We start from the raw sequence: 12,846 nt of genomic DNA, 5'->3' as shown, positions 1-12,846 counted from the left end.
CAAATGGGGGGGGGAAATCTTTGTATCAAATGTCTCTATTAAGGGTTTGGTATCCAAGATATAACAATAAAGGCATACATGTACATGTGTATACATACATGCACACATATATACATATACTCACACATACAGATGACTAATGGTCAAAGGATATGAACAAATAGTTCTCAGAAGAACTGCAAAGTAGTTACAACTATATGAAAAAAATGCTCCAAATCACTGATAACAAAAGAAATGCAAATCAGAACAATCCTGAGGTTTCACCTCACACCCTGCAAATTGGCAAAAACGACCCAAAATGGTAACATTCAGTGTTGAAGGAGTTGTGGAAAGATGAGCACACTAGTTAATACATTGATGGTGGAGCTGTGAAATGGGACAACCATTTTGGAAATCAATTTGCAATTATGCAAATAAAGTGACAAAAACGCCCATGCTCTTTGAAACAAGAGCTATGCTGTAAGAAATTATGTGTGTCAAGCATGGAAAGATCTATATGAATTGATACAGAGTAAATTAAGCAGAGATGAAAAAATAATATACATAGTAACTATAACAAAGTAAATGGAAAGAACAATGAAACACCAAACAATCAAAACTAAATGTAACAAAATTATAAACATCAAGCAATGAATGAATGAAGAAATTTGAGAAGACACCCCCAACCCATCCCTTCATGGAGGAGGAAGATCCATAGAAGTTACACATTGCATATGTGACTTTTTTTATGTATTAACCAGTTGCGCTATTTTTTCTTTTTTCTTCTCCAAAAAATACTACTTGCCATATCAGAGAAAGAAGGAGAGAGATACATGGGATGCTATGGTCATGTAAAAAACATTTACTAAAAAAAAAAAAAGTTATGAGCTCAGTCACTATCATTCCAAACACACAGTAAGGAAAATGCTTAACATTTAGCCAGAGAGTAGGGAATGCCACCTAATTTTATATTTATATCTGCCTCCACTTATTCCCTGGCCTCTTTCTGGATAACAAAAAAATCAGGTTTACTGGAAATGTTTAGGTAATAAAACAGCAGATTTTATCACAGTGGATAAACAGGCACTGGGAGGGGAAGTTGTCAAAAGAGCCAGTCTTTTCTCAGGGCGTCCCAAAGCCCAAGTCTTATGCTCCAAGATACCTGTAAAACTATTGACTTTCCTCAATATTTTCCTTCTCTAGCACAGCAAAGGCTTTAGCTCCTCAAAGGTGCATTAGAATACAGAATATGGAAGCATTTGCTTCTGCCTTTTGAATTAATTTCACCTCACCTGGCTCAATAATTTATAGATGACCCCTATCTGAAGGGACTCTGTTCCAATTTGAAAGGACTTTTCACATTTAGTCTAACTGAACATGATTGATTGGGTACCTGATGAGTTTAAGTGAGTGAAATTGAGTAAATCAATTATGCAAAATGGCCTGGTAAATGTTTAACAACTGGCTCTCCAGAAAGAAAATGTACATACACTTTTAAATTTAATCTGCATTGTTAACATTTTCTCCATCACTTTAAGTATAGACAATTAACAAAACAACAAATCAAGCCCTGATTCGTAGGCTTTGCCAATTTCAAAGGTGTAGATGCTTATACTGAAAATTTAACAATCAGCTCATACACACCAGTTTGGGCTGAGTCCAGCACACCCCTGCAATCACTCCAGTCTTACACAAGTAAATTCACATTCACCTTAATTATACAGACTATTTCACCTCTTCCATGCCATTAAAAAGCAAGGCATTTCTAACAATTCCATCTCTTGGTCTCCCCAAGCCTTCCCTAGGAAGAATTTGTTCAAAACATCTCAAAGTTAAGGAAATCAACCAATTCTCAGGGACACCAAAGCTTTTTCCCCAGGGTTATTTAACCTTCGTAAGTCAAAGATTTCAAGGGTCAAATGATTCACACAAGGAAAAGAATAAGGGGAGCTCAGAGAGGGTCAAACGGGACTACACTAAAGCTGCCTATTCTTATTTGGGAGGAGAGGATGAGGAAGGCAATCAGGGTTAAGTGACTTGCCTAGGGTCACACAAATAGCGTCTGAGGCTAGATTTGGATTCAGGTTCTCCAGACTCCAGGGCTGGTGCTCTATCCACTATGGCACCTAGCTGACCCACAGTCCATTGGTATTAAGTAACTCTTCCTGGAGATCATATCTCAGAAACCAGTGAGCTATAGTGTCCTCCCCCTTATTAGTGTGGAGCCAATAATGGACATGACTTCTGTGGGATGGGACTCTCAACTCCAATAGTCAGGGTCTGCTATTGGTTCAAGAGCCCTTTCTATCATTTTAAAATGCCAGCTGTGGGCAGCTAGGTGGTGAAGTGGATAGAGCACCAGCCCTGAAGTCAGGAGGACCTGAGTTCAAATCCACCCTCAGACCAAACACTTGACACTAGCTGTGTGACCCTGGGCAAGTCACTTAATGCCAATTGCCTTAAAAAAAATTAATTAAAAAATAAAATAAAATGCCAGCTGCCTTAGGAGAGTTCAGGAAGTTGAAAATACCAGTTGGGTTTATAAAATGTCAATAATTTAAATATGCTTCCCTTCCAGGCTTTGTGCTTACCTTACCAATCTCATCACTAATATTCAAATAAGCAGAATTGGCACAGATATGAATAGTTGTCCAGCTTTTGATATATTGTATATACAAACAACAAAGAAAATGTAAAACAATACCACTTAAAGAGAGAATAGTTCTAAATTTGGCCATGCAGTCTGCAGCCACAACTAGTGGAAAGGAAGAAGAAATAGTATGAATGATTTCCCCCTTTCATTCTGTTTTCCCCTAAAATCCTCTATCTCCTTTCCCCTTCAGGTTCCTTTGTAGAACCCTTTCTTTGTGAGAAAAGGAAAGTCGGTTTACTTTTATTTACTTTAAATTTTTGCTTTGTGTTTATATACAGCATCAAACACAGACTTCTGTTAATTTAATTGTACTTATTGGAAATAAGAAAACAAAAATTGGGGGTGGAGGTAGGAGTGAAGGAAGACTCCCCAGAGAATAGAAAAAGAGAAAGATCTAAGACTGAGGTATTTTGCATGGGTACTATATTTGGCTGGGGGCTCAGAACTATAAAAGACATAGATCATTACATAACATTTGCTACAACTTCTCAGAACAGAGAAGGAGCATTTATACAGAGAAAGCCATGTGGGCAATAAATCAGTAATAGAATAGGAAGGGGACAAATAGGAGCGAATGAGTAACCCTATTCATCATACCACCTCATAATGGCTACATAAGTATATATTTTTTTTAAAAAGGCAAAAAAATACAAGCTCATTTTTGAGGGGGAAGGGAAGACAGAGGCTGAGGGAGATGGATCAGAGAAAGCTTTGCATAGAAAGTAGTGCTTAAGCTTTGAAGGAGAAAAGCTAGGAACAGAATAGCAAATTGTGAGAAACATAAAGAAGGCCCGGATTGGCTGAATCATAGAGGGTATGATGGGGAGTACTGGTGGAATAACAAGGCTGGAAAAGTAGGTTGAAGCCAGGCTGTGTAGCCTTTAAATTCAAACAGAAAACAATAGTAGAGGTAATAGAAAGCCAGTGAAGTTTATGAAACAGTATAGGGAAGAGAACAAGCATTTATTAAGCACCTACTATGTGCCAAGCACTGTGTTAAGGGATGGGAATACAAAAAAAAAAGGCAATCCCTGCCCTTAAGGCCTTTATAATCTCTAATGGAGGAGACAATAAATATATACAAACTATAGACAGCATAAACATGAAGTAATTTTAAAAGGGAGGGCACTAAAATTAAGAAGGGTAGGTAAAAGCTTCCTATAGAAGATAGAATTTAAGTGAGACTTAATGGAAATATGTTTTGCATAACTGCACATATATACAATCTACATCAAATTGCTTGCCTTCTCAATGGTGGGAGGGTGAAGGAGAGAATTTGGAACTCAAAAATTATTTTAAATAAATGTTACAAATTATTTTTACATGTAATTGTAGGAAAAAATAAAATATTAAATGTAAGGACTTGAGAGAAGCCAGGGAAGCCATGAGGCAGAAATAAAGAGGGAGAGCATTCCAGGCATGGAGACAGCCAGAGAAAATGCCCAGAGCTGAGAGAGAGAGTGTTTAGTTTGAGGAAGAGCAAGGAGGCCAGTGTCACTAGATTGAAGAGTATGTTGAGGGCCTAAGGTATAAAAAGACTAGGAAAGTAGGGCAGCTAGGTAGACCAGTGGATAGATTGCCAGCTCTAGCGTCAGGAGGACCTGAGTTCAAATGTGGCTCGGACACTTGGCACTTACTAGCTGTGTGACACCTTGGGCAAGTCACTTAACCCCAATTGCCTCACGCCTGAGAGAGAGAGAGAGACAGAGAGAGAGAGAGAGAGAGAGACAGAGAGAGAGAGAGAGAGAACATATAGAGAAAAAAGAGAAGGTCCAGAACGAAGCCTTAGGATAGACCTACAAATTAAAGGTTGTGACACAGTCCTTCAAAGGAGGCTTAGGAATGGTCAGACAAGAGGGAGGAAAGCTGATGCAGAGAAGTGGAACAAAAATCTCGAGAGGCAAGAGTAGTCAACAGTTTCAAATGTGCAGAGAGATCAAGATCAGTGCTGAGAAAAGCCTATCAGATTTGGCTACTAAGAGATCCCTGTTAACTCTAGAGAGAGCAGTTTCAATTGAGTAAAGAAGTGAAAATTAGATAACAATGGGTAGTTACTTATTCTTCAGGTCAACTGTCCCAGGTTAGGAAAATGTGCCCTGCAGTGGAACACATTGTTAAATCCACCAACATTTATTAGGTACTCACTATATGTAAGGTACTATGCTAGGTGCTAAGTATGCAGTCAATGAACAGATCCTTGACCTTGAGAAACACTCATTTTGTTGAGGAATACAGAATGTACACAGATAAGCAAATTACAAATTGTATTCAAAGCATGACATTGCATGTGCACTCATTTGCTATTCATGTGACACGAGCTACCACCCAGGGTTTTAGCAACCTACATCAACTCATGTCCTGCTTTCCACAGGCTCACAGAAAGTTCAGATGTCCGTCCCTTTACCATTGACCAGTAAGGAAGTGTAGTTTATAATTGTTCCCACCAGGTGGCAATCTACCCCAGCCACTGGGGCAGCCAGTCTGTCCTTGTCATGATATGGGGGCAAAAAATTCTATAAGTGGGATCCAGGAGTAGGAAGCCCACCCCCACCAAGTTTCTAGCTTCAAAGGGTCCAGCAAAGAAAACTCATTGATTTTAGTAAGGAATGAACTTCATGTATGATACAAAGCATTGCTCAGGATTATAAAACTAGAACCACATCTAGGTCTATTAGACTAGAGTCTTTGTCCCTACTTTTTGGGACATTTCCTAGTTCAGGATTCATCCTCTATGTTGATATTACACAGTGGAGCAACTTTTCTCTGGCTATATGATTTATTAAACATAGTAAAATTGCACAGAATTGTCCAGCGCTGACCCTTCTGGGAGCACTTTGTCCAATGTCTCCCAAGCCATTCTCCTAAATACAAGTCATAGAAAAACAAACAAACAAACAAACAAAGGATGGGAGGAAAAGTACTCTTCTAGGACACATCTATGGGTCCTACTTGGGAAGAGTGAAAACAATTAAAACAGGGAGGCAGGAGAATGGGGCGGGGAGGGTGGGCGGGGTTGGGAGATGAAGAGTTGGGATAGTTTCCCAGCCTTCCCACCAGCCAAAGAGGTTTTGCTCTCCAACCAATATAGGCTTAATTCAACAAACGAAAATCTGAAGGAAAAATGGAAAAAAGGGAAGAGCATCCCATCTAGCACTCTCTTATTTCCCATGGGCTGTGGCAAATAGGTGTCCCCCAGCTCCCTGGGGAGGGAAGGATAGTGGGAAGAGGGAAACGATGCTTCTCACCACCCATGTCAATACATACTTCCTTTAAATCGTACACATTTTTCTCTGGGCCCAGATGGATGATAGCAACTATTCATTATTGTTTGTTTGTTTGTTTATATTCTGGGTTTCTTTTTTAATTTTTTATTCAAGTTTTTTAATTTTTTGCATTTTTTTTCCTTTTTAGCTTTTTATTTCTTTTTATTCTTTTTCTTTTTTTTTATTATTGAAACTTAAATATACAATAAGAAAAGAAAAAGAAACATATTGTAAACTTAAATATTGACACAGATACAAAATAAGAAAAGAAAACAAGCATGTCATGTGCACAGCAGAAGGTAAGAGAACAATATATAGCAATAAATTTCCATTTCAAGAAAGCCTACATAATAATTATTACATGTTGAGAGCAGTCCATCTTTTTTTTTTGCTTCCTTGTTAGTTTTCTTTTGTTCTCTCCTGTGCACTTTTTACTTTGTTCTTTTTTTCCCCCTTCCTCCCCCCCACCCCCAGATGGCTACAATTAAGCATGGATACATTTATATAGAGATATATGTATATACATAGATACACATACATATATAGACATATTTTCCTTAACAAATTCTACTTCTGATCTTTGTTTTTATGTTTGTACGTATCTCTTATTTCCTATCCCTCCTAACTCCTCTACTTCACTTCTACTGGCTTCCTTGCCTTTCTATTACTTAACCTCCCCTCCCCTCCAAGGAGCCCTCCCTTATCCTCCCACTCCCATAAATCTAAATACTCATGTATACCTCCCTTTGACCTATTCCCTCACCCTCCCCTCTAGAGATCCCTCCCTTATCCTTTCCCCTCTCCCTATCCCTTTAATGTTTTATTTCTTTCTGAATTTAGAAGACTTTTATACTCTTCTAGATATATATGTATTGTTCCTTCTCAAATCCATTCCCAGTGAAAGTAGGTTTCTAGAACTAACAGCCCTCCTCCCCCATCTAATTCTTCTGTGTCAGTTCTTCCTCTCATATCTCATTTGTATAAAATAATTACTTTTTTAGTGGTTTTACTTTTAAAAGTCACATCACACTCAGGTCTAGCCTAATCTCTCTTACAAACTACCCAATTACTAATAACAATCTTAGACGTATGTTTTACATTTTACATACATAAAAGGTAAACAGTCTGGCCTTATTGAGTCCCTTGTAATTAGTCTTTGGTATGTACCTTATATTTCTCTTGGTTCTTGTATGTTAAATCTATTAAGTTCAGGTTGTTGCTTTGTTTGTTTGTTTGTTACAAAGTCCTGAAAGTCTGACAGTTCATTAAACGTCATTAATTTTTTTTTCATTCAGAATTATGCTTGCTTTGCTGGGTATTTTTGGCCAAAACCCATTCTTTTGCTCTTTGCTACATAGTGTTCCAAGACCTGCAGTCTTTTAGTGTCACCGCTGCTAGGTCTTGTGTGATTCTAATTGTGGCATATTTAAATTGGTTTTTTTCTTATTGCTCGTAATATTATATCCTTGAGCAGGGAGTTTTAGAATTTGACTGTAATATTCCCATGGGTTTTTCTCATAGGATCTCTTTCTGGTGGTGATCAATAGATTTTTTTCTATTTCTACTTTTCCCTCTTTTTCTAATGCCTCAGGACAATTCTTTAATTATTTCTTATATTATTGCATCAAGATTCTTTTTTTTAATCATAGCTTTCAGGTAGTCTGTTTATTCTTATATTTTCTCTTCTTGATCTGTTCAGGTCAATTCTTTTTCTTATGAGATGTTTCACATTCCCTTCTATTTTTTTTCATTCTTGATATTTTGTTTTATTATTTCTTGATCTCTTTTAACTTTGCTGGCTTCCCCTTGCCCAATACTGATTTTCAAGGAGTCATTTCCTTCCTTAAGATTCTGGGTCTTCTTTTCTAATTAGTTGAATTTCTTTTCATAATCTTCTTGTTTTTCTTGAATTTTTTTTTGTTTTTCCTCTATCTCTCCCACTTGATTTTTAAAGTCTTTTTAAAGTTCTTCTATGAATTCTTTTTGAGCAGGTGACCATTTGACTTTGCTCTCTGGGGTAGAAGGAGGTTTCTGTGCTTTAGTATCCTCCTCTGAAGACAAATCCAGTTCTTCTCTAGTTGCATAGTAACTCTCTATGGTTGGATTCTTTCTCCTTTGCCTGTGCATTTTTTTTAATTTGTAGTAACTTAGTTTTTATAATCACCTCTAGTCCGGGGTATGAAGGATGGTGCCCCCGACCTCAGATCCTCCCTCAGTTCTCCCCTCTGGCTCAGAACTGGAATCAGGACCTCCAACCCCCTTCAAGTGCCCACAGTCAGCAGTGCTCTGGCCCCACTGCTTCTGCACTCACCTGTGCTGCTTCCTTCTCACTTATGCTGCATCTCCACAGCACAGCTGGCTCCGGCTTTCCTTGTCAGCAGAAATTCCCTTGATCTTCCCTGGCTCAGACACCCAACACCCCTTACCGCCCCCATGGCAGAGGTCCTGCATCTGGAGCCGAGGCAGCCTTCCAAACCAGCTAACCCCAGGGCTACCTGCTTGTTATTTAACAGGACCTAGGACCTAGCCTGGAGGTGTTTACTCTTCACAGAGACCAAATCTCATTTTGGGACTTTTCTTCAAATCTTCTTCAATGGTCCCAGGAGGATCCTTGTCTATACCTACTCTTATTTATTTTTATTATTCAATATTTGCCCTGAGGCGCTATTTCATCTCTTTTTATGGAGGAAAATCTTGAGAGCTTGGAATTTTCTGACCTATTCCACCACCTTCCCAGAATCCTCAGCAACTGTTCAAATAAGGAGGGTAATGAGTGGGCATCAGTTACACAAGTATAACCCCAGTCCAATAATCAATGAGAGTTGCCAGGGAGATTAAGGGTGTCAGAAGTACCTAAGTCAATAGACTTTTATCCAAAGTCACAGAAGTGGAGAGGCTGGAACTCAGAGTTGAGAACTCTGGGAAAAAGGAAAAGCCATAGACAATAATAATCCATCTTGGCAAGTCACGCACAAGTGTAGAACAGGCTTGGACACACCCTGGCAACAGACACCCTTCCCAACCCATTCAGAACTTGTACAGTGAGACCTTTTCAGATCATAGTTATAGATGATGGCAATTAAAATCTGTAGCTCTACAACAATCCATTATGAACTGGTATGTATCATACACACCATCACTGACACCTTCATTTTCCCCTCCTCTGCCCCTGGCAGGTGACTGGCCATCTGTTAACTATCCAAATCATCCATAAAGAATTGCTAAGAGGGGCAGCTAGGTGGTGCGGTGGATAGAGCACTGGCCCTGAAGTCAGGAGGACCTGGGTTCAAATTTGACCTTGGATACATAACACTCTCTAGCTGTGTGACCCTAGGCAAGGCATTCAACCCCAATTGCCTCACCAAAAAAGAAGAAGAAGAAGAAGAAGAAGAAGAAGAAGAAGAAGAAGAAGAAGAAGAAGAAGAAGAAGAAGAAGAAGAAGAAGAAGAGTTAAGAGAGAGAAGGTTATTCTGTCTCTTCTGGGCTACCAGCCAAAAGTGGCTGGTACTCAGACTTTTTTTTTTACCTTGCCTATAACCCTTTCATTTATTTTAAAAAATATTTAACTTTAATCTTTTCCAATTAACAAGCATTTATTTTCTCTCCCTCCATGGACCAAATGAAAATTAACAAAAACCAAACCCTTGTAACAAATATGCATAGTCAAGCTAATCAAATACCCTGAGTGGCCCTGCCCAAAAACATATGCCTCATTCTGTGTCTGGAGTCTGTCAGGAAGTGGGTAGCATCCTTCATAGTTGGTCATTGCATTGATCAGAGTTCTTAAGGCTTTCAAAATTGTTTGTCTTTACAATGCTGTTATTGTATAAATTGTCTTTCTAGTCTTGCACACTTCACTCTATATCAATTCACATTTCTTCCTAATTTTCTCTGAAATTGTCTCTTTTCTTATTGTATTTGGCATAAGAGTTCACAAACTATAATTTGTTCAATCATTCCTAATTGATAGGCACACACAACCCCTTATTTTCAACCCTTTCAATTCTGATGCTTTGCCAGTTATTTGATGTGCGTGTGTGTGTGTGTGTGTGTGTGTGTGTGTGTGTGTGTGTGTGTTTGGTTTTTGTTTTTAAGAAAAATTGGTGGCTACCAAAATCCTGACGACCACCAATTTTGGGACTTGTTCAAGAGTTCAAAGACTGAACATTCCAGCGGAAAAAAAAGAATTTCCTGATGAGGCATCCTTCTCAGAGAAAGTTCACATAGGTCCTAAGCAGTGTCCTATTTAACAAAGCCAATGAGCTTACTCACACAGTACTAGACCAATATGAAAGGGATTGGTTGTTCAGCAGCCCTTCCACCTTCCATGGGAATTCTTAATCTCAGGATCACTGTGAGTCTGGCAGGAATTCTATGGGAAAGAAGAAATCATGATTGGCCAACATGACAAAACAGGAAAATGATAAATGTTGGAGAGGATGTGGGAAAATTGGAACGCTAATACATTGTTGGTGGAGTTGTGAAATGATCCAACCATTTTGGAGAACAATTTGGAACTATGCCCAAAGGGCTACAAAAATGTGCATACCCTTTGATCCAGCAATAGCACTTCTAGGGCTGTATCCCAAAGAGATCAAACAAATGGGAAAAGGACCCACATGTACAAAAATATTCATAGCAGCTCTTTTTGTGGTGGCAAAGAATTGGAAACTGAGAGGATGCCCATCAATTGGGGAATGGCTGAGCAAGTTGTGGTATAGGAATGTAATGGAATACTATTGTGCTGTAAGAAATGATGAACAGGCTGACTTCAGAAAAACCTGGAGAGACCTATACGGTCTGATGCTGAGTGAAGTGAGCAGAACCAAGAGGACTTCGTACACAATAACAGCCACGTTATGCAATGACTAAGATTGTTAAACTGAACCTTTCTCAGCATTATGAGGATCTAAGACATTTCCAGAGGCCTCAGGATGGAAAATGCTGTCCACATCCAAAGAAAGAACTATGGAAGTCGAATTGCTATCACTTATTTTTACCTTCTGTTGAGTTTTGTTTCATCTTTCTGATGGTTCCTTGTATTGGTTTTAATTTTTACTTACAGCTTCAGTAATGTGAAAATACTTTTAATGGTTATGTAAATGTAAAGCCTATATCAGATTGTGTGCCACCTTGGGGAGGGTGGGGGGGAAGAAAAGGGAGAAAAATTTTCAACTCAAAAGCATATGGAAAAAATAAAAAAATTTAAATTAAAAAAAGAAAGAAAGAAAGAGGAAATCATGAGAATGTCAGTATTGCATGGATAGAAACCCAAATCCAGTTCCCTTCTGGAAGGAAGTGATGGATTACTTGAGTGTTTTGTGTTCCATATTTGCTTATGAGTTCCTGCCAGATTTTGTATCTTTTTCCTTTTCTAGAAATTTTTTTTAAACTCTCCTGATGCACACTTGATGGCTTCAAAGCTGGTGTGGGAGCTAGAAATCCACTTTTGGGGAAGTGGCAGTGAGCCAAAGACAGAAAAACTGATCCTCCTGGGGTCAGCCTCCAGGATTGGACCCAATTTGTGTGAGCCTGAAGTCATTAAAGGAAATTAAAGGGAGAGCATGGGACGTGGATTACATATGCCTAGAGACAATTAAATCTATGAAGAGTTGATGAGATCACCAAGGAAGGGACTGTAGAGAAAGAAGGCCCAGGACATGGTCTTGGAGAACAACCACACTTAGGAGGAAGAAAGAGGACGATTATCTAACAAAGCAGAAGAAATGATCAGAAAGATCAAAGAACAGAAAGAAGAAAAAGAATAAGGAGAGAGTGATGTCACAAAAGCAAAGAGAATATGGAGTTTCCAGAAAGGTTTGATCTAGGTGAGGGGTTCTTAACTTGGAGAAATCTATGCATGAACCACCTGAAGGGTATTTGGACCCCAAGTTAAGCCTTTGGGATTTTCAATAATTTTGACAACCAAGTTTCATTATAATCGACTTTCTTTGTAATTATACGTATTTTGCTGTACTTTCTTCCTCCTAAATGTGGCTGTTCTCCAAGTACTCAAGCAATTAATTAGTGCTTATCCTCAGGTGTGATGGAGACCTGACTTGGAAGAGTCAATTGTTAAATTTTCTTTGCAAGAATTTACACCTCAGAAATCAGCAAGCTATAAATTAGGCCTTCATTTATTGCTTGGGGTGGGGGTAGGAGGGAAAAATCAGAGACGACTTTGTAAAGGAGAGAGTACTTCAGCTGAGCCTTAAAGGAAAATGTCCGACACCTAGCAATTAGTGCTTTTTCTTGGGGTGTGCTGAAGACTGAAGTCTTGCTATAGCTAATTGCTAAATTTTCATTGTGAGAATTTTACACTAAAGCTACACTTTAACATTTGATTTGTGGTTTTGCTGATTAGCAAGACTCTAGATTTAAGAAACTGATGGATTCACGAGAAAGTAATGGAGAAAATGTTAATAATGCAGATTAAATTTAAAAATGTGTCCAGCATACAACCCCTCTTCCCAAGTCCGGTCAACTGCTAAATATTACCAGCACTTTTACCCTGTCTCTCTCTCCTCCGATTTTGCATTTACTTTTGTGCTCTATCTTCCTATAGAACACCAGCTGCTTAAGGGCTGGGATTATTTCCTTTCCCTCTTACGATCCCTGGTGCCTAGTCTGGAGCCTTGCACACAGCAGGAGCATAATAAATATTCGCTGAACTGCTGACTGCTGACGACTTTCCTCCTGGTCTCGTTTCTTTCAGTTCAAACTCATCTCAAAGGTCAGGCAGGCCAAGGATTCTTTTTTTAAAAAAATTGTATTTTATTTATCTTAATGTTAATTTTTAAAAATTTTGAGTTTCAAATTCTCTCCCTCTTTCCAGCCCCTTCCCCACCCAGGCAAGAAATGTGATATCAATTACACATGTGAAATCATGCAAAACATATTTCCATATTCAGTTTAACGCTTTTTGTAATTCATTTCCCTCCTCTGTGAAAT

This window comes from Phascolarctos cinereus, unplaced genomic scaffold (genome assembly GCF_003287225.1).
Source record: "Phascolarctos cinereus isolate Bilbo 61053 unplaced genomic scaffold, phaCin_HiC Scaffold_1;HRSCAF=81, whole genome shotgun sequence".
Taxonomy (NCBI): domain Eukaryota; kingdom Metazoa; phylum Chordata; class Mammalia; order Diprotodontia; family Phascolarctidae; genus Phascolarctos; species Phascolarctos cinereus.
The sequence above is the reverse complement of the archived record's forward strand: the minus strand, read 5'-3'. Positions refer to the sequence as shown.